General features: G+C 47.6%; 1 protein-coding gene across 6 annotated transcripts in view; it reads left to right on the plus strand.

Moving 5' to 3' along the window:
- The window catches only part of Slc39a11 (solute carrier family 39 member 11), a 438,334-nt gene that overhangs the window by 227,908 nt on the left and 188,478 nt on the right, over nucleotides 1-21,948 (plus strand). The window lies entirely within an intron of this gene.

Raw genomic sequence — 21,948 nt, forward strand, 5'->3', positions numbered from 1 at the left:
TCAGGGTGCAGCCCAGGCTGTGTTGCCTGAAGGATTATCCTCCATTTCCCCATTACACGCATTTCCAAGGCAGGGTTCCAACCAAACACTAGCAGGCCCACGAGTAGAGCTATAATAGAGATATGCCAAGTTTGCTGCTGAGAGGAACGATTACCAGAGACCTGCGTGGGTTGTGGTTTTAGACCTCTAATGAGATCTGCTTAAGAGCGCTGTGCCAGTGGATGTTGTTTTGAGCTATATGTACCAGCTTGGTTCCATTAAAGTGATCTTTAGCAGGTGAGTTGTGTCATCAGTGGGAGCCTGGAGGGTACAGTGTATCTCAGGCAACACGGCAGGCTCCTTGACTTGGATATGTTTCCAAATAGCATCCCATTAGGAGCTGTCAGGTGTCCCATCTCTTCAGCTGTTGCTCCTTTTACCTCCCAAAACCTTCTGAGTCCTGAGCCCGGATCCATTTGTGGAAAGGAGGCATCTCACCATCCCAATCTTCACCCTGCTTCTTCCTACTCTGCAGTTGGCTTCCTGGCTGCTTGGGGCTCACATATTGGACCAACTTCCTTTGTTTCCTATGAACTCCTGGTCTGGCTTGGGGATTCCTGTCTGTACCCAGATTCCTTTCCGCTTCCATTTGCCTCCTTGGGTCTGATCTCTAACACATGTGACTTACTGGGCATTTTTAGATAGTTTCATGTTCAAACTCCATACACTGGCCTTTCTGGGCTTCTCAGTCCAGATGTGAGCTGAAAGCCACCTGAGACCAGGAAAGTCACCAGGACCTTGTGAGCAGAGCCTGGCGTTCTCTTAACCCCAGATGTCTGAAGGCCGCTGTGCACTGCTGCCATCTTTTCCACTGCAGCCATCTTTTCCACTGCCCTCAGTGCAATCCACAAGAAGTTTTATGGATGGTTAAAGAAGGTGGAACAGGAAGTGGGGGAGGGAACAGGGCTACCCCCTGACCAGCTTCTCCTCTGGTCTTTTCCTGTGTTTACCTAGTTGTCCTGTTTATTTAATCTTGAGGTGTGGTCCATGAGCATCCCAGCATGCTACCTGTCCCGTGGACTTCTCAAATGTGGCAGCTGCTCCCCAGGAATGGGAGAAAGAACACTGGGAACATTACTTTCTGCTTTCTGGAGTTCATGTTACTGAGTTGTCTCTTTAGTGTGCTGCCTGTGACCTTGTCTCCAAGGTGTGGTTCAGTTCCAAAACACGGGCTCAATGCTGCCAAAAGTTTCTTTATTCCGTGTAGAATGTGCATCCATTTTCTGTTGCTGCTGCAAGAAGCCCACACATGACACATTTGTTCCCTTTCAACCTTTGGAGATCATAAAATGGAAAACTAGTTTCATAGGGATCAAGGTTAAGGCCACCATGGTTGGTTCCTCTCCCAGCTGGAGCCTGTGACATTCTGTGACATTTGTCTGCGTCACTCCAACCATGACTTCCGGCTTCTATCATCACAAGGTCGTCTCTGACTATCCTCCTGTCTTCCACTCCTAGGGGAGGTTATGATTATATAACCCCTCAACTACAACCCAGTGCAGTCTTCATGAACTTAGAATCTTAGCTCAGTCACATCTGGAAACATCTTTGCCCTACAAGGCACACTCATAGTTTTAAGATATAAATGACCAGAGAGGATCTTATTCATCTTCACATGATTCTACTGAATCATCACACACCCTAAAGCATGGTTCTCATAAGCTCCTAACGCTCTTCCTTCTAGGGGCCTCTGTAACCCGGGTAAGTTATTCCAGGGTTCCAAAGGGGTACTACCTGCGAGTCAAAAGGGGGGGGGGGGGAGAAAAGAACAGAGACCAGGCAGTGGGGGTTCAATTGTCGAGGTCTTGTTTAATGTTCTGGGGTACACAGGTTTTAAGGCTTTCAGGAGGGGCATACCCCAAGGTAAGGACAAAGAGGGGCAGAGGTATTCCTGACATTTATGACAGGAGGTGAAGAGGTTATCTGATGAAGATACCCGGAGTCGGTGTTGACGCAGGCAGGACCATTCTGCAGTTATCTCGAAACAATGGCTAAACCAATGCCCATGGGAGAGGCTCTTGTTTGCTGATCTCAGGACCTTTGCCCTGTCAGCCGAAGTGAGGGTCTCTAATGGCTTCCCACATTTCCCCCCTTTCCCTTATATTAGAAGTGGAAAGGTTTGGGGGAAATACTGGGCAAGGGGGCCAGACCAAAAATGTGTAGCCGTCTCTTGTCTTAGGATCATCCTCTCTTTCCCTCCGCCTTACCCGTCTCAGGGTTACCTTGTCATCCTCAAGGCCCCGTGTCTTAGGTTGGTCAAGAGATGGAGGAAGTTGCCTGTCTTTAAGACGGCTACCTTGGGTCAGCTCCCCCTTCAGATAAGCCCAGGGATGAATAGGTGGGAGCCAGGCAGAGCCTCATCAAAGGAGCTTATTGAAATCGAGCCTCTTTGTGGCAGGTATTGCAGTTGTTTCTGCTGAGCCGTCTTGTCTACCGGGTTCCATCGCTTCTGCTGTGTCCAAACGATGATACTGTACCGAGATACAATTCTTGGGTAGGATGGAATCTATTTGTGATTTAACAAAGCAGGTTAATTGTTGAAAAGCCCAGGGACCAAAGGAGATTAACAGCAATAACTCCATGAAGGGTCCTAGGATAGAAGGTAGTAGGGTGGAAAGCCACGGGGATGTGGAGAACCAATTTTTATACCAAGACTCCTGTTGTTCTCATTCTCTATTGCGTTTCTCTAAACTTTCTTTTACTCTCCTCAGGCTGTCATCTACCAGTCCTGTCTTGTCTACATAAACACAGCATTCTTCCCTTAAGGCTGCACAGAGTCCTCCCTCCTTCAGGAAGAGTAAATCAAGACCTCTCCTGTTCTGTAACACTTCTTCTGATAAGGAGGCGACAGAGTCTTTTAAATTAGCTAAACCATCTCTGAGTTCAGCTAGGTCCTTATCAATGGCAGCACTAAGTAAATAGTATTGTTGTCAATTCTGTTGAGAGGTAACAAGAGAGGCAATACCTGTACCCGTTCCAGCTGCTCCTAGTCCAAGAATAACAGCAAGTGTGACTGCTGAAATAGGCTCTCTTTTATCTCTATGGGGTACCCCAGTGTTTCTCTCCCAAAAATTTAAAAGATCTCTTGGCTCATGAATGCTAAGTCTTGGAAATAACTGTACCAGCATGCAATAATTGCGACGCTGTATAAATTCAGGTATTACAATATAGATAGTCTATCCTGAGGAACATGCCAAGTAAGTATAATTTGGGGCTAGCAAATACTCATAATGATTGTCAATAGTTATGGTATGGTTGCATATTTTTAACAATTGTTGAGGAGGTAGCATGTGTTCTCCGAGGACGCAGTTCCCTATCCCAGATACCTCTATGAGGGTAAATCCTAAAAAATTTCCACTTAAACCCTCAGAATCATTGGTATATGTAAGATTTCCAAAAAGAGCAACACCTTCATAAAATGGAGGGGAGGCTGAAAAACATAGCCAGCACTCCTCATAATAAGATAAACTAGCCTCTCGTTCCTTAAGGAGTAAAGCAGAGGCAGATGCATTGAGGATGGAAAGGAGGACCTGAGCTGACGATCTGGGGCCCTGAGGGATGGTAGGTTGAAACAGAGTGGTTAGGGGAGAGACAGGAGGGGCCTGTGTGGTCGAAGATGTTGATGGACCCTTAGCTGGTGGAGCTCCCTGGGGCAATGAAGGGGCCAAATTGTGTAATTGAAGATTAGGACCCAAGGAAGCTAGATGTGTATAGGGGATGCTCTTGGTTAGTATGATACTGAATATGAGGCCAGAATCATAATCATCTTTATATAAACGAAGTCCCCAGTTAGGGGGTTGTGATGTAGTCCAATCACATTTCTTAGCATTTTTAGTAAATGCTATGATTATGGGGTTGCACCAACCTTTTGACGGTTGATTTATGTCACAAGCTGAATCATCAGTGGAATAAGTGCCATTATTTTTTACAGTTATAAGATCCCAGGAGGAGGAGGGTTTCCAATAAACCTCTCCTGTGGTTTCACAACCCCAGCTGGCACAAAAGAAGTCATTTTCAAATTGACATTATAATTAAGAGAGCGATCCCGGTGATTGCCAGGGCATACATAAAATCCTTCAGGGCGTCCATTTTGGGAATATAGTTGGTCCCTTAGTGCAGCTCTTCTGGCTTTGTTATTACATTTGCCCTCTCCATTGACGGCTGCACCGGAAGTTTCTAAAGCCGTTGTTTGGGGCCAAAAGACGTCTGGTGTTCCCCAGTAGGGGTCAGCGCCTAGGGCCAATTTGCATATGTCCACAATTATCGGGCCCCATTTTGGAGAGGTCCCTACATTGGACCTGCTGAAGACTGTATCTCCAGCTTGATTATTAATGGTCCATGTGAAGTTGAAGACCTGATAGGGATTCGAATGGGGGCTCACCCTTCCGGGGGTCATCATTAATAGAAGAAGAAGTCCTGCGGTCCAGGGGTTGATCATCGTTCTGAAAGAGAAGACATGATCTTTCTTAGGTGCCACCCTGGAATTTGTTATAAGGCTTTATCAATCTTTCAGGGAGCCATCTGGCTCCTCCTTCTTTAGAATTGTAAATGCAGGCGGACCCTTTTCCCCAGATGATAACAGGGTCAGGCCCCTGCCATCTCCCAGATAGGAGGTCTTTCCAGAGGGCTTGTGCATAGTCCATGTTTGTTGTGGGATGCCATAGGCGATCAGCAGCAGAGCACCCTTGCTTATCTAGAGTTAAGAAATTTAAAACAAACAGGGCATGGAATAGTAGGAGCTTAGCATTGCCTTTAAAAGAATAAAGGATTTCTTGAGCGGTGAGCTTTAGCAGGGTGTTTTTAAGCATTTGATTGACCTGCTCAACAATTCCCCGACCCTGGGGATTATAGGGAATGCCTGTAATGTGCTTAATCTGTATTTGTGAGCAAAATTGTTTAAATTTTTGGCTGGTATAACCAGGTCCATTATCTGTCTTAAGTATTTTGGGTTGGCCCATAATAGAGAAGGTAAATAACATGTGAGAAATAACATTTTTCGTGGCCTCTCCTGTCTGTGCAGAGGCACATAAAAATCCACTAAAGGTATCAATGGTCACATGCACAAATTTAAGTTTTCCAAAAGAGGGAACATGAGTAACATCCATTTGCCAAAGTTCTCCGGGGACAAGGCCCCTGGGATTAACTCCTAGATGCGGCTCAGGAAGCAATGTTAGGCAGTTTTTGCAATTCTTTACAATTTGCCTAGCCTGTTCTCGGGTTATTTTATATTTAAGTCTTAATGTTTGAGCATTTAGGTGATGAAGTGAATGAGCCATCTGAGCCTCTCGAAGTGAATCGGTAAGGGAGGCCAATGCTACTGAGCAGGTAGCACCATCAGCCAAATCGTTCCCCTTAGCAAGAGGGCCAGGTAGGTTTGTATGGGCCCTTATGTGTCCTGCAAAGAATGGGTTTGCTCTAGCCCTAATATGCTAGAAGGCCGGTGACGAGGGCTGTATAATGGGGACAACTTCAAGAACTTGGAGGGCTCTGACTACATAATGGCTATCTGAATAAAGATTAAAACTTGTATTAATTGTTTCAAACACCTCAAGGGCGCCTTGCAATTCTACTAATTGAGCAGAGGCATAGGGCGTGTTAATATGAGAGGCCTGGTTTCCAGTGACAAAGGAAGCCCTTCCATTTTTGGACCCGTCTATAAAGACAGTTAGGGCATCTCTTATAGGTTTTAATCGCGTACCTTTCGGGAAAACAAAAGGGGTGTTATGAAGAAATTGTAATAGTTTATCTCCCGGTAGGTGGGTATCAAACTTTCCTTGATAGCTGGATAATAAAACAGTCTAGTCATCATCTCTCTGCTGTAGCCAGGCAAGCTGCTCTTGTGAATAGGGTGAGATGATTATCTCTGGATCGCAGCCAAAATAGCGGATAGCTGTTTTGAGCCCTAGAAATATGACCTGGCAGACTAGGGAAGGGTAAGTAGGGAGTATTTTAGTGTGAGTGGCTGGTAGGTGAACCCACATAAGTGGCTGCCCATCCTGCCACAGAAGGCCTGTTGGTGTAAATGTTGTTGTGAAAATAATTAAAAAAGATTTTTGGATGGGTCAAAATATCCTATAAATTGTTGGCTAATAGCCCTCTCCACTAGCTGTAAAGAGCTCTTAGCCTCTGGGGTCAATATTCTAGGGGAAAGAGGATCATTGTTGCCCTTTAGAATGTCAAAGAGAGGTTTAAGATCACCCGTGGTCAGCTTAAGATATGGTCTGAGCCAATTAATATCACCTAAAAGTTTTTGAAAATCATTTAAGGTCTGCAATTGTGATTTTCTGATTGTTAACTTCTGGGAGCAGACAGTGGTGGGTCCTAGTTGAAATCCCAGAAACAAGAAGGGAAATTGTGTTTGAATCTTTTCGGAAGCTATAACAAAACCTCTCTGTTGTAAGGCAAAAACCAATTCTTGGGCTATCTGTTGGGTTTCTGATAGATTAGCTGATGAAATTAATACGTCATCCATAAAATGAATAACATAGGCCTTTGGATGGTGTATCCTTATTGGATCTATAGTCTGTGCCACATAACGCTGGCACAAGGTAGGACTATTAGCCATCCCTTGTGATAATACCCGCCATTGAAAGCGGGGATTGGGACCTGCATGGTTAGTAATAGGGATAGAAAAGGCAAAATGAGCACAATCCTCAGGATGAAGGGGGATGGAGAAAAAGCAGTCTTTTATATCAATCACTATTTTATGAAAGCCCTTGAGGATAGCTATTGGGGAGGGCAACCCAGGCCGTAGCGCCCCCATGGGAAACATAGTTTTATTAACCTCTCGGAGGTCTTGTAGCAACCTCCAGTTACCATTTTTCTTTTTTATAACAAATATGGGAGTGTTCCAAGGGGAGGTGGAGTGTTCAAGGTACCCCAGCGATAATTGTTCCTGCACCAACCTTAGGGCAGCCTGAACCTTTTCTTTAGGCATGGACCACTGATCGATCCAGACTGGGTCATTTGATTTCCAAGATATTTTATCAGCCTGGAGTGCAGGGGGATCAGCAGTCCTTATGAAAAAAGGTCCACACCCAAGCCTTTTCTACCTGTATTAGGGGTGAGAACCAGGGGTTCCGTCATTCCTTGTTCATATTTACCCAATCCTTTCCCAGGGAGGAACCCCATTTTTAACATTTGATTAGTAATAATTTCGTTAGGACTGCACATCATCATCCCCATTTGGGATAGAATATCTCTTCCCCAGAGGTTAACAGGGAGTCCCGGTACCACGAAGGGCCTAACTGTCCCTGTATTACCCTCCTTGTCTCTCCAAGTTAGGAGCCTTGAGCTTTGTAATGTATCTTGTGACTGTCCTATTCCCTTTAAGTGTGTGGCCGTGGCCTCAAGAGGCCAAGCTGAAGGCCAGTGCCTGGAGGAAAGAAAGCACTGTTGCATCGGCCCCAGTATCCAATAGGCCCTGAAACTGTTTGCCATCTAGCCATAGCGTCATCATGGGCCTCTCATCAGATAGCTTCTGAATCCAGTAGATATCAGAAGAACCAGGGGAGGAAGAGCCATGCCCTTTTCTCTTGTGGGGGAAGTGTCCCATCAAGGGGAGGGGTAGGGCTTGCGCAATGCGTTGTCCAGCCCTGAGTGTTAATGGACCCCTTGTGGCGGTGGCGAGAAACTTGATCTCTCCTGAATAGTCAGCATCTGTTATAGAAGGGAGTATGATGAGGCCTTGAAGGGAGCTTGAAGCTCGTCCAATGATCAGAAAAAACATTCCAGAAGGTGGGGCCCAAACTTTCCAGATTCTATAACAGTCCCTTCCTCGGGGGTTATAACCTGGGTGGTGGATGAACAGAGGGCCAGTCCAACACTCCCTGCTGTAGCCCTAGATAGGGTGCCATCATTGGTGTCTGCTCTAGTATTTGGGGGCGTGCTGTGGCCTGAAAGTAAGGGCCCCGATGTGGGGCCCTCGGCCCATTTCCCGGGAGGGCAGTAAGGGTTTGTCCATGGACATCAGTCTTAGAACGACACTCATTAGCCCAGTGCCTGCCTCTCTTGCATCGGGGACAGACTACAGGTGGGGCAGGTCTTACAGCCCCTTGGCTGAGGGCAGGATCGGGTGCCTGCCCGGGAGAGCCACATTCCCTTGCGAAATGATCGGGCTGTCTGCACCAAAAGCACGTCTTGTTCTTGGAGCGGCTAGAGTCTCCTATCTTATGAAAGGCGGCTCCAATAGCCATGTTGATGGATTTGGATATCTGATGTGAAAAGGGATCTACATCACTACAGAGTTTAATCATTCCTGAGATATCAAGATCCTTGGTTTTGCCTCGTAGCGCAGCTCTGCATGCTGGGTTGGCGTTCTCAAGGGCTAGCTGCCTAACTAGGAGCCCTTCACTCTCATTCTGACCTAAGATCCTTTCTGCTGCTTCTTGCAATCTCCCCACAAATTGAGCATAAGGCTCCTGGGCTCCCTGAATTATTTTAGTTAGAGGGGTAGTAACTGTCCCTGAGGCGGGGACTGCTCTCCAAGCAGACAAGGCGGCTTGCGCTGTCTGTGCAAGGATGCCAGGCAACAGCCCTTGCTGTTTTTCCTCGGAGGTGAATGCACCCCTTCCACATAGCTTATCTGCTATCCAGGAGGCAGTTTTACTTAAGGGATTCTTTCTCTTTCCGGCGGTAAGGTTTTCTGCTCTGTCAATAAATTCTGATTTCCAAGTTAAGTATTGTCCTCTGCTCAGGACGGATTGCACCACTTTAATCCATTCACCAGGTGTTAAATATCCGGACCCTGCGAGCCCTTCTAGTATGGACAGAGTAAAAAGGGTGCGTTCATGCCGTAGTTTTTTACAGCCGAATGCAATATCTTAATACTCTTGAATTTGAGTTTTTTTGTACACGGGACGCGAGGTCCCATAGTCCCCTTGGTCAGATTCTTCTCCCTCAGAATCCTCAGCAACCTCATCATAGTCCTGCTCTTCCTCAGTTTCTTGGTCCTCATCACTGTCTCTTCCTTGAGTAGTACTATCTGGCTCGGGTTCATTTCTGGTTTGTCTGGCGCGCGCCCTGGTCATGACTGGGAAGGTCAGTTTAGACTGATGTTTCTTTAAAGGACCGGATGGCCGCTTATTTGGGGGATTTTGTCCTTTTCTCATGGTTTCTTGTAGGTTCTGAATTTCTAGAGAAAGGTTTCCTAATTCTTGCTGCAAATGTAAGACCTGCTTGAGCCCAGTAATTTGCGCCTGGAGCGCAGCCTTTGTTTGGGTTAGCTCGTCAACCACCGAGGCCGGCAAAGACGTAGGGGGAGCTGACTGAATCGGAGGTAGGTAAGGCGGAGGCCGAGTGAACCTAGGTCTTTGTGTGAAAAAGACTCGAGGTTCTCTGGGTCCCTCACCGTACTTCTCTTCGTACCTGGCAGCTTCCTCCATTAACTCAACTTCGGAGGTTGGGTCTAATTTCAGGTCTGAGGAATGGGCGCGGGCTGCGCTTGTTTTTAGTTTCATTTTGGCCTTTTGAAAACTCCTTAAGAGAAGGGTATATACTTCTAGGAATTTTGGGGTCCTCTAGTGAGTGCGTAATCTTTGGAGGAGGGTCCTCTGTGTCCTCAGGCATATCTACAATCACAGAGGGACATGGAGAGCTGCCTTCGCTTTTGCGTGATGGCGGTCTTAAGGCTTGTAGAAAGTCGCCAGCAACAGCTAACAGACGGGCACTTTCTCCTCCATTTTCAGCATCTATAATTATATCCCGTATAAGGCCCCAGTAACTAAAGAATGCATCAGACACTGGTTCACCTGTTTTCAAAAGCTTATTAATCTCTTTACCAACCCTATTCCACGTTAGCGGGTGAATGTCAGGTCCACTTAAAATCAACCAAGGGCATTTTTTATCAAGAAAACAAAAGAACTTAATTAAATCTTTTTTCTTAACTCTTATTCCTCTCTCCCTGAGTGTTTGCTTGATTTCTCCTATAAAACAAGCTTCTTTTGATAGTTGCTTCCCCATGACAATCAGACGACAATGTTCGGTCACTCAATTGCCCCTCCAGCGATGCACGAGCGATGCGGTCTGTGGGGTCCTTGAATCCTCTTCCCGGGGTTTCTGCTTCGTCGTCCGGTAGTTGACCGTACTTCGGGTCCCTGGTTCGGGCGCCACTGTAACCCGTCTGGCGGGTCAGTTATTCCAGGGTTCCAAAGGGGTACTACCTGCGGGTCAAAAGGGGGGGGGAAGAACGGAGACCAGGCAGTGGGGGTTCAATTGTCGAGGTCTCATTTAATGTTCTGGGGTACACAGGTTTTAAGGCTTTCAGGAGGGGCATACCCCAAGGTAAGGACAAAGAGGGGCAGAGGTATTCCTGGCATTTACGGCAGGAGATGAGGAGGTTATCTGCTGAAGATACCCGGAGTCGGCAGTGTTGACACAGGCAGGACCATTCTGCATTTATCTCGAAACAAAGGCTAAACCAATGCCCATGGGAGAGGCTCTTGTTTGCTAATCTCAGGACCTTTGCCCTGTCAGCCGAAGTGAGGGTCTCTAATGGCTTCCCACAGGCCTCAACATGATCAAAAGACAGAACAAGGCCCACACAGCCACTGGTACCCATACTCCACTCCTTCACTTACATGAGTAATGAGTTTACCAGAAGCAGGGTGGGCTCAGCTACACAACTACACTCATTCTTCTTTCCCACTGTCTGCTCCATGGATTGTCAGAGAACCCCTTAAACCTTAGGAATGGATAGTCTCCCTCAAAGATGCCAAGCTCATTAGCTCAATGGGCCCACAGGGAGGAAACACAGTGTGCCAAGGTCCTAGTAGAAATTAGATGGCTGCTGTCTTAGTTAATGTTTTGCTGCTGTGTTAAACAGCAGGGGTAGGGGTAGGGGATTTTTCTCAGCTTATACTTTCACATCACAGTCCACCATCGAAGGAAGTCAGAGCAGGAACTGAAGTAGAAACCATGCAGGAACAGTGCTTTACTTGCTTCCTCTCCTGGCTTCCTCATATAGCCCAGGACCCCCTGCCTAGCAGTGGTACTGCCCGGCTCTCCCACATCAATCATTAACCAACCATTTATCAAAAGTGCCCGCTACAGGCATGGCTACCAGCCAGTCTGATGAAGGCTGTTCCTCAGTTGAGGTCCCCTCCTTCCAGCTGACCCCACTTTGTGTTAAGCTGACAGAAATGAACCAGCTCAGCTCCTCACTCTTGACACCTGGCTCACCCATCCATCCATGGCCCAAGGGCCCTGGGACTGACTGTCTTTGTGACCTTAATGCTTAAGTTTTCTGGGTGACCGTTTCTGAATGAAACATGACTTGTAAGGATGAGACAGAAGGTAGTGAGAGATGCTATAAATGTTGCCTTTAGCATCCTGCGCTCATTCTGCATACCATGCCAAGAAACTCACTGGAGGTCAAATACTACAGCTTCTCCGACCTGGTCATCATCCTCTCTAATCCCAGGATTCCGATACCATGGTTGCCTTCTTGGAAGGAAACTTCCTGCACCCCCATCCCGTCTCCCATCTCGGGGTGCCATGACCAGGACAGTCCGGCTTTTACCGTGTGGGAGGCCAGCCTCCGAAGGCCAATGGCATCAAAAGCTGGCAGAACAGTTTCTGGAACGGAAAGAAGCGCACTGGCTGCCATTGTGTATGCATCAGGAGCTGAGGGGAGAGGAGAGGAGACGTAGCTTCAGGGCCAGAGGCACTGCTGACTTGTTTGAAACTTGTGATGTTTTTTCTCCTCCTCTTTTATCTTCAAGGCAGACAGATCTTTCTAGACAATTGAAAAGACCCATCAGGCCCAATTACTTTGAAAAATTCGCTTTGTTTCTGTCTATTATCATCTCTCCCCACCCCTTCTGTCTTGGAATTTAATGGGGTGGGGGTGGGGCGCTTGAAGATTAAACAGTGCAGAGCACCCAGCCTCTGGGAGATCTCTTGTCTGTTGTTTCTGAGGCTCTACTGTCCTTTTCTGGAGCTGGCTCAGGCTTCTGAAGGCCATAGCTGCCTTCATGGAAATATTGCAGATGGGAATCCGGTTCAAAGAGGCCAGGAGGCAGGGCATTGGGAGGGAACCTTCTTGGACATCCATCCAGAAAGCCAGACTTGACTTCATGCCCAAGCTTCTCCTCTGGTCTTTTCCTGTGTTTACCTAGTTGTCCTGTTTATTTAATCTTGAGTTTGGGGATGTTGTCTCACTGTGTAGCACAGGCTAGCTCTGAACACTGGGGTTCCATCAGCTTTTCTCTCCCTGGCTTCCCAAGTAGCTAGGATGTCAGACATACACCCCTGTCAGCAGGTGTGCACGGCTGTCTTGCTTTTCTGATCACTTTGCTGTAGTGAATGTCTCAAATGTCTAAATGACATTTTTGCTCCCCAGACCACAGTTGCTGTGTTTTGACCCTGATAGAGGGAAAAACCCCAAATAAGTTCTAAGTTCCACTGTGTATTTACAGGGCAGGGCCCACTCTGTAAAGTCCCAGGAGATTGGAGGTGATTAGCAGGAAGATGTCGGAGTAGCTGCCAGAGGGTGGTGACTTTTAAGCTAATCCAGGCCCTTCTGGCAGCTACACTTGAAGCCCTCGCTCTCTCGCTTCCTTTCCTGGTTCTCAGAGTTTTCGGATTCGAACATCTGTTCTCATTCTCTGCCTGTAGGCATGGACTTGTTTGTCCCCTGTACAAATCATTCTCTCATTGGTCTCCTCCTAGCCCTGATGCTCTCCCAGCCCTGATGCTCTCCCAGCCCTGATGCTCTCCCAGCTCTGATGCTCTCCCAGCCATGATGCTCTCCCAGCCATGATTCTCCCCCAGCCATGATTCTCTCCCAGCTCTGATGCTCTCCCAGCCATGATGCTCTCCCAGCTCTGATGCTCTCCCAGCCATGATGCTCTCCCAGCCATGATTCTCTCCCAGCCATGATGCTCTCCCAGCCATGATGCTCTCCCAGCTCTGATGCTCTCCCAGCCATGATTCTCTCCCAGCCATGATTCTCTCCCATGTCTAATGCTCTCCCAGCCATGATTCTTTCCCAGTTCTGATGCTCTCCCAGCCATGATGCTCTCCCAGCCATGATGCTCTCCCAGCTCTGATGCTCTCCCAGCTCTGATGCTCTCCTAGCCATGATTCTCTCCCAGCCATGATGCTCTCCTAGCCATGATGCTCTCCCAGCCATGATTCTCTCCTAGCCATGATGCTCTCCCAGCTCTGATGCTCTCCCAGCTCTGATGCTCTCCTAGCCATGATGCTCTCCCAGCTCTGATGCTCTCCCAGCTCTGATGCTCTCCCAGCCATGATGCTCTCCCAGCTCTGATGCTCTCCCAGCTCTGATGCTCTCCCAGCCATGATGCTCTCCCAGCTCTGATGCTCTCCCAGCTCTGATGCTCTCCCAGCCATGATGCTCTCCCAGACAAGATGCTTTCTCAGCATTGCGTTACTGTAACAAACCGCTACACAGTTGGATGACTTTAAACAACATTCATCTCCCTTCTCAGCAGTGATATCCAGTGCGAGTGGGGATGTGTGCCTTCTGATGGTTCCTGGGGAGGGTCAGTCCTTGCTCACCTCCTCCCGGATTCTAGTCGCTCCTTCACTCTTTCTTCTCTGTGCTGTCTCCCATGTTTGCCTTGACGCTCACCCTAACATGATCTCATCTTAATGACGTCAGTGAGAATTCTAGTTCCCAGCAAGGCCGTGTTCTGTAGTTCCAGGTCATATCAGTTTGGAGGGGATACTGCTCAGTGTGCCACAGCCAGAGCTTACATGGTGTCAGGTTTTGACCCTTCTGCATGGATCCTGCAGGCTCCTGGGGAGGATGGTGGCTGCATCATCACCAGATATCTACCTATGAGCCAGAGGCACCACCCTGTGCCAGCTTTTCTGGTCCCCATCAGAGTAATTGTCTTCCTGTGTCCCTGGTCTAGATTTCTACCTGAGAACACAGAGCACACCTGGTTCTGTTGTCTGTGCTTAAAGACAACAAGGACTGGTTCCGGTTGACAGCCTTGCTTCTCCTGCAGTCCCGGCCTCGGGTCGGATTTCACAGTGAGCCATGCATCAGCTGCCCACCAGGATGCAGGGCACCTTTGCCTTAGCAGGGACAGCGAGTCAGTGGGTAAAGCCTACACCCAGTACAGAGATTTAGTTCCCTAAGAGGTGTTCAGTTCTATCACATGCAGCTCTGGGATCCTACCCTTGGTGCCAGGGATCCTGCCTGTGGTGCCAGTTCTTTGGCTTTCAGCCTCTATTCCCACCAATCTCCACAGAGAAATTGTCCTGACTTAGCTTTGCACCTAGGTTTTCAATTTTATCAGCCTTGCGGGTAGGCGCCTCAATTTCTTCAATTTGATGACCTCCCCCCCTCATCACATAATCCTAGAAGGTGATGTATTTGCTTTCTCAAATGGATGCAGACATGTGGGTGATAGCTGGCAGACTGATGTCTGCATAGAAAGAAGGAGACATAAAGCCCCACCCCCGCACTATTGCTGCTGAGAGACCAGACTCTCTAATGCAGCTGTTCCTTTATGAGTCTCCTTCCCCAGCACACTGACCAGACAGGCCTGCTAGCATGGACGTTAGCATGTCCGTGTGCTGCTGAAGATGAACCCGGGATTATGGGGGAACATTTTCTCTGCTACCAAGTCAGACCCCAGTGTCTTGCAGCTCCACCAGTGACTTCAGACGCCCCCGAGGCTGTCCCTAAGTAATCATTCCCCACACTGGACCACACCCACACCATCTTTGCCCTGGAAGCTGCTATGTGCTCCTCATTAACTCCCTTCTCCTTGGGATGTGGTGTGATTGTGATTTTGACAGGATCTGGACTCACCTAGGATGAAAGCCTCCCGGTATGTCTATGTGTTTGCCTCTGAGAAATCAAGAGATTGCTCTGATTGTGTTAACTGATGTGGGAAGATGCATCTTAATTGTGAGTGGGACCTGACCCCAGGCAGGGGATCTGGGCCTGTATAAAGCAGAGGCAACAAGCTGATTCCTGGAACAGTCTCGATTCCTGACTGATGCCATGTGACCACCTCTTCCAACTTCTCCCATCATGGCTGCCCCACTGTGATGGACAGGGCTCTCGGAGTAGGGGCAGATATAAACTCTTCCCCACTTAAGGTTTTGTCAGGGAGACTTATCACAGCAACAGGAAAAGAAACCAAGACAGGTTCTGTTCTGTCCTCATTGCAGACCCCTGCCCAGCAGCCACAGCAGTCAGGTCAAGGTGCAGCTCTCCTAGGCTTTGGAGGCTCAGGGTCATGGCGAGCCCTCTTCCCCTCCATTCTGTCGCAGGTTCTCAGACACCCCCAGCCCCTTCTTTCTCATAGCCATGTGCCTGCTCTTCTGTCCAGGCTTTTTTTTTTTTTTTTTTTTTTTTTGTTCTTTGAAACAGGGTTTCTCTGTGTAGCCCTGGCTGTCCTGGAACTCACTCTGTAGACCAGGCTGGCCTCGAACTCAGAGATCCGCCTGCCTCTGCCTCCCGAGTGCTGGGATCACAGGCGTGCGTCACCACTGCCCGGCCTCTCTCTAGGCTTTTTCATGGCCTGTCCCTCTTTCCTGATGGTCATGCTTCAGTGACAATCTTCCAGAAATCACGATGGCGCTTCCTGTTTCCTCGCCTTGATGGCTCGCACCGCCTGTGCTCACAGCATGCCTCATTCTGCTCACGGACCTTCCCCTGTTGCCCGCCTTCTTTCCCAGTCTGTGTGTCTTGCCCACCACTGTGATCCTGAGACGCAGAAATAGAAATATTTCACATGTGAGTGCCATTCAGCAGGAACGGGAATGGGACTGGAGAGAGCAGAGCTGCTGGACTTGGCTTCCCTCGGAATTCTGTTGTCTCCCCTTCAAATTAAAAGGCACACAAAGAAAATGGGATTTAAGGTTTAAAGCCCAGAACAAAATGGAAGTGGTAGTAATCATTGGTTTGAGGATGAAAGTGCCCAGAAGGATTCAGTATTCAGTTCAGGCTTGGGTGATTGTTTCCAGAGAGGTCTCTTTTCTAACAGTGTAGATTTTGCACCATCTTTGTGTGTCTTTATGTGCGTGCGTGTGTGTGTGTGTGTGTGTGTGTGTTTATATTCATGCACAAGGACAACCTCATCTGTTATTCCTTAATTGCTGTCACCTTGGTTCTATTATGTGTAGCTGTATGTGTCTGCATGTGGGCTTTTGCACATTCATGTAGTTTCCCACAGACGTTAGAGGTAATGGATCCCCCGGAGCCAGAGATATAGACAGTTGTGAGCCACCGTATAGTGCTGGGAGCTGAACTTGGGTCCTCTGAGAAAGCATCAGGAGCTCTTAACCACTGAACCATCTCTCCAGTCTCTCCCTCCGTTCTTGAGACTAGATCTCGCATTGGTCTGGAACTTGCTGAGTAGGCAAAGCTGGCTTCTCAGCAAGCCCCAGGGACCCACACATCTCTGCCTCTCTAGAAATGAGTTCACAAGTAATGTCTTGAGTTTGTTTTCCTTATATGAGTCTTAGGTGACTAAACTCCATTCCTACTGTCCAGACTATCACCCTAGCCCTGCTGAGACATGAAATAAGAAAGCCTTATCCTTAGTGCAAGCTCTCTCTTGCTTTTACTACCTTTAACATGCTGTGCTGAATCTTTCTCTCTCTTCTATGTCTGTACTTTCTTCTGTTATTACAGTGAGCTAGTGTGTCAGAAAGATTACCAAAAACAGACCTGCTTCCCACTCTGGGATGTTGGCAGAAGGACAGGCTTGGTCATTACTTGCCTTCTGGTGTCCTGCTTAGTACCAGTGTGGACTGAGCACATGAAGGAGTAACCTGGACTATCCTTCAATGTCCCCATTGGCTGTGGACTGCTCTATAGCTTGTAACCATCATCAAACTCCATCTGAAAAACTCACATGGATCTGAAAGCCCTTTTTATAGCACCAGTAAACAAGCTGTGTTCTGAAGACTTTGGGGTTTTAAAGGAATTGAATCATGCCAAATGCACACTGAGAAAAAAAAAGATTAAACAAAATCTTTAATAGGGCCCTGGGATTACAGGCACTTCATTAAACACTAATTCCTTCAAAATTGGCAATTTGTGCATGATATATATTAGCAATTTTCACTTTCCTGCAGTATTTGGTTAAGTAATACCCTTTCCCAACCATCCTTCACGGAGTTTACTGAACATTCTCAATTGGGTTTTGCTGATGGTAATGTTCAGATGGGATTTTCTTTCCTTAAACCGCGCCTTCCCCCCCCCCCCAAGCACATGGATTAAGAGGCAGAATTTAAGTGAAAGCTTTATACCTTGGTTCTTGGCATATGAGTGCGTGCACACATACTTTGTTTCCTGACACTTGGTCCCTCATTGGCTGGCATCCACCCAGCAGACTAGGTTAGATGGCCAGTGACCCCCTACCCTCCAGGTTTGCACCTGTCTCTGCTCCACTTGTGCTGGGCTTACAAGTGTCCGTCATCACCCTTGGCTTCTTCTGTGGGTACTGTGGATCAGTCTTGGGTACACCAATCACTTTACAAATGGAGCTAACTCCCTAAGCCCCAGGGCTCTTTAGGACATAAACGGTGTGTTCACAGTGGTATTGGGTCTCTTCAGGTCGTTTTAAAACCAGGTCGGAGATGTTTTATCCACTCCGTGTTCTAATATGTTTGGACTGTATTGCAGTCTGGCTCCTCCCTGTCCCCTAAGTCACTGTTCATGGGCTCTCCCAGTCTTCCATTCTACCCATATGTATGCCTTTCGATTGTATCTCAGTATCTCAGTCCAATCGATACTGCCAGTGCAATTCGCACTAACTCATCTAGGAGAAAACCTGATTTTAGTTCATCAGTTAGGCAAAGGTATGAGTAGGTATTGCTCAGCTCTTCCTCCAGGTCCTGGGGATACAGCAGAGAGTGGGGTGAGCCTCCCTGTAATGGGCTGCATCCCCCCACCTCCACTACACTCACTGTGACCACTCCTGTGAGGCTGCCTTCTGTGTCTGAGCTGTCCTCCCTCCTCCTGGCAATTTCCAAGTTTTTTATCAAGCTGGTCTAAGTGCTCATCCTCTACGGAGCTCCTCTCCACAGAGGCCGGCGTGCCAGCCCCGCATAGCTCTCCTCTGCACTTTTCCTGTCTACTGATCATGGCACTGCTGTTTTGTTTTGGATGCTGTCAATTTCACACATCATTTTCTCTTGCTGGTTGCGTCTCAGACACTGTGCCATTTTACCCGACTCTAAAGGTGCCTGAGATATGACAAATCTTTGGCAGATATTTAGAATGACACCTCTTCTAAGTCTTTGGAGACTTATTCTATTGTCTTAAAATTATTTCCATATGCACGTCTTTGTCGGTTTATATGTGTGTGAGCGCCAGCTCTTGCAGAGGCAGAGGCAGTCAATGCCCTGGACCCTAAGTTCCAGCTGTGAGTCACATGACTGGGTGCTCGGAGTAGAATTCCAGTCTTCTTCCAGAACAGTTCCTGCACTTAGCAGCTGAGCCGTTTCTGCCCCTGTAGCCAGGATTTTAATCAGGTGGTGCATTTGTGGCTTTTTAAATGTGTTTTCTTCTTTTCTGTGGGTTGAGTTTGTCTCATACATATGTAGAGAATGTATTCTGTCTATCCTACCCATATCTCCTCATCTCCACACACTCCTGTCTCTGGCCTTTACAGGTCCCTTTCCCACATCCTTGTCTTTCCGGTTTGGCTTATGACGCACTGTCTTTAACCAGAGTCACCTGTGGATTCTGCTGGGCTCACTGTTAGGCGTAAAACTGAAGACAGTGATTGTCCCTTCACCAGAATCCATCTGTAGCTTGTATTTCTACAGGGAGGAGGAGGGTATGATTGGCAGTTGACAGATTTAGTCTCGTGCAGGTCCAGTGCACTCTAAACAGCAGCAGCTGTGAGGACATGTTTCTGAGGGGAGTTACATGGAGAGACCATGCTGGAACCGTGCTGGAAGCTTCCTTCCTGCTGACTAGATTTTATGATCCTGAAAGGGGCTCAGTGTCCACCGCTAGAGAGGAAAAGGCACAGTTGAGTCTTACTTAACTGTGAACTCTCCAGACTATGGTAAGATACACCAACTGATACAATAGAGGTCTGGCAGTTCTGGGGGCCACCAACTGCTCTCAGCTTGGATTTGAGGTTTTCTCTACAAAAGAGAATCCACACATTGCTACTTGCCTTGTTGCTGTGAGAAATTCCCAAAAGAATTTTTAGGAATTCTAGAAGCTTTAGGAAGGAGAGGTTGATTTTGGCTCATAGATGGATGTTACAATCCATCATCACAGAGAAGCCATGAGGCAGGAGACTGAGGCAGCTGGTCATGTTGTGTCCAAACTCTGGAAGAGAGGAATTCTGGTGCTCAGTCCACTTCTCTTTTTCATTCATCCAGAGATCATAGTCTGCGATGGTGCTCCCCACCTTCAGATTGGGTCATCCCTCTTCAGTTCACCTTTCTGGAAACACCCTCACAGACATGGGTAGAGGCTCACTTCCATGGTAATTGTACATCCAGGGAAGATGACAAGAGAAGGTTGCTACATGCCTCGGTGTAGCTCAGGGGGTTTTCTAACTTCTTAGCTCATCCATATCACTGAGCCTCCTCTTCCTAGTGCTATAGAATAGTGACAACATCATGGTTTAGACCAGGTCTTTCTTGTCAGATTGTCATCTCAACGCTGAAGATGGAACCCAGGAGTCTTATACATGCTAACCAAATGCTGTACCACAGAGCCACACCCCCATGCCCCAGGCTGTACTTTAATTCTCTCTCTTTCTAACCATGGCATATTAATTACTATTCCTATCACGGTGGCAGGGCACCTAATAGAAATGATGTGAGGAAGATTTATTTAGGTTCCAGGGCAGGGCATATGGTCCATGTGGCATCTTGTCACATCCTAGTGCTATTCAGTAAGCATGACTTGCCACAAGAAATAGGCCTGGGACTAGTGCCCACAAGCCCACCAAAGTGACCCACTCCCTCCAGGGAGGCCCCAGCTTCTAAAGGTCCTAGTACCTCCAAACTGCACCACCAGCTAGGGAACTAGTGCTAACCCACTGGCGGGGGTGGGACATACTTCATATTTAAACCGTAACATTTTTGTTATGCAGTTTGGATTTTCATAGCAATTAAAGCTCTGCCCCATCCATATTTTTCCCATTAATCTTCCAACATTAGGTTATGTAGCAGGAACCCCATTTAAAGAAGTTGTGTTATATAGGTATCTGATGAGTTAGTATATAGGTATCTGATGAGTTAGTTCTGTTTTGAGCTCTGTAGTCCCCACAGGTTCATGCAATACAAAGGAGGCTTCTCCCCACCTCCCTCTGTCTTCCTCCTCCTCCTTTTGGGTGGGAGATGGACAGGGGGTATTGTTTTCTCTGAACCTCATATAATTGATTGTTTTGACAGGAAAACAATAGCACCAATTCTGACTGGCACCGTACTTGAAATCAAAGTCACAGCTACCATTATGAAGACCACCCTCATTTCCCAGTGATCAATTTAACATGATTGCCTCTCAGAGAAACCACCATGTAAAATACATCAATAGTACCAGTATTGTATTGAGTGACAAGCCGTAGTCATTGGATTCTCTCTGTCTTCTGCTTTGGCCTTTTGATGTAACTCATCCACAGTCGTAGCAAAGGGGGTTTGGTGGCCAGTCTGTGGTCTGCAATGGCGCCCCACGGAGCGGTTTGTAACTGCAGAAGCTATGTGATCCAGTTAAATGGATGGGTTGTAAACCAATTGTTTCTGTGTAGTGCTATCTTGCCCAGACTCTGCAGAAATTGATAGCATCTTTTAGCCTTGGAGTCTAGAGATTCAATTTACTCTGTAGCTCACTTAGAAAAGACAAGAGGAAAAAAAACAACAACACCAAATCAGTAGGGGAAATAGACTCTCCCTGCAATCCAGAAAGAATTATACAATAGTATTTAATCTATTTCTCCTCTTCTTTTTTTTTTCTACCCAGGGAAGAGATTGTCTTGTTTTACGCCTCCCTGAGACTCTTTCAAAGGAAGCAGTTTTCTGTCACTTCTGTCCCCAGATTTTCAGAACTAAGTCTGGAAATATCCTATGCCTCTCTCTTTTGCCCACACTCCTATTGGCTATATTGGAGTCACATGACTGTCCTCATTGCAGGGAATCCTGGGAAGTGCCCTAGAGGGAGAGGTAGCAGAGGGTGAGGAACACAGAATTTTATGTATATGAGAAGAAGAGAAAGTTCTGTGTGTGCCAGCAGGAATGGTAGGGAAGCATGCTCTCCCACTAAGCCACACCCAGCTCCATTCATAGACTCCTCACGGAGCAGTTACTATGTCGGACTCTGGACTGAGCCCTGGCAGGGAAGCAGTGGCACAGACTAGCAAAACAGCACCCCAGGCTCCTGATCTAGTGGGGAGACAAAGACGACGACGATCCCAAAAGCACCCGAACAAGTTCAGAGGGAGTAATAACATCATGATGCATATTGAAGGTTAGAGATCTAAGTGTCTATGGCAGTATGCGTAACAGGATCAAGTAGGGAGAGACCAAAAAGAGAAATAAAGTCAGGTATGGTCAGAGACAATGACCAAGAAGGTAGTTTTGAGGGGTCTTTTGGGAGGAGGTCTGTGCATGCCCAGGAGTGTGCATTTGGAGGTCCAAGGCAGACACTGGCTATCTTCCTCTGTGGCCCTCCACCTTATTTATTGAGTCAGGCTCTCTCAATTGAACCCCAGGCTCACCTCTTTGAATAGTCTAGTCGGTTTGCTCACTGACAGTCCCCTGTCTCTGTTTCCGGAGTAGCAGAATGGCAGGCCAGGTTGTCATGCCTCCTGGCTGCTATGTCGGTGCTGGGGATTGAAGCGAGGGGGTGGAGGAGTGGGGGTGGGGAGGTGGTGGGGGGAGGGGCTCAGGACTGAATGGCAATCACTTTGTTCATGGAGCCGTGTCCCAGCCCATGGAAGCATGTCTATG

Source organism: Apodemus sylvaticus, chromosome 10 (genome assembly GCF_947179515.1).
Source record: "Apodemus sylvaticus chromosome 10, mApoSyl1.1, whole genome shotgun sequence".
Taxonomy (NCBI): Eukaryota; Metazoa; Chordata; class Mammalia; order Rodentia; family Muridae; genus Apodemus; species Apodemus sylvaticus.